We start from the raw sequence: 771 nt of genomic DNA, 5'->3' as shown, positions 1-771 counted from the left end.
TCTTCTAAGTTCTTATCGGCGGATCAGAACTTTAAAGGTGCATACCGCCACCTATTGTGTCGAGTTCGTAAATTCATGGCATTAGGTCTTCTGGATGGTAATTGGTCTATAGAGGACAAGGAGGACAAGTAAAACAATGGAAGACCCTTTTTCCCATCCCTGCCTGTATAATGACAGGCAGGGATGGGAGGTGTTGGCAGGACACACCACCGCTCACTGAACACATCTCTTCCTCACTGCCACTAATAACTGTCTCCACCTGCTGGCATGTAAAGCCATCTGCTCCCAGCGCTGTTCCAAAGACTTCCATTCCTGTCATCATCACGCATAGACCAGTAAACCGAAATGTGCACATCCCACACAGAAATATTAGTAATCTCTTAAGGATTAGGACAACTGCACCAACTCCAGCACCCAGAACAAACTCATTTAAAATGGCTCTCTTCAATGTGAGATCACTTTCAAGTAAGACTTTTATCTTAAATGATTTTATCTTGTCTGCAAATCTAGATTTTATGTTTTTAACTGAATCATGGTTGCAAATGAATGACTATAGCCAGCTAGCTGAACTGTGTCCGCCTCAATATGATTGTTTTAGTCAACCGAGGGTCAGTGGTCGTGGTGGTGGGCTAGTGAGCGTGTATAGGAAAAATTTTAAATGTCATCAAGTACGCTGTGATGAATTTAACTCCTTTGAAGTTCTCACTCTTAAACTTGGAGGGCTGCAACCTATCATATTTGTTATAATTTATCGCCCCCCAAAACCGCCTG

Source organism: Micropterus dolomieu, linkage group LG13 (genome assembly GCF_021292245.1).
Source record: "Micropterus dolomieu isolate WLL.071019.BEF.003 ecotype Adirondacks linkage group LG13, ASM2129224v1, whole genome shotgun sequence".
NCBI classification, from domain to species: Eukaryota; Metazoa; Chordata; class Actinopteri; order Centrarchiformes; family Centrarchidae; genus Micropterus; species Micropterus dolomieu.
This window is presented reverse-complemented; position numbering follows the sequence as displayed.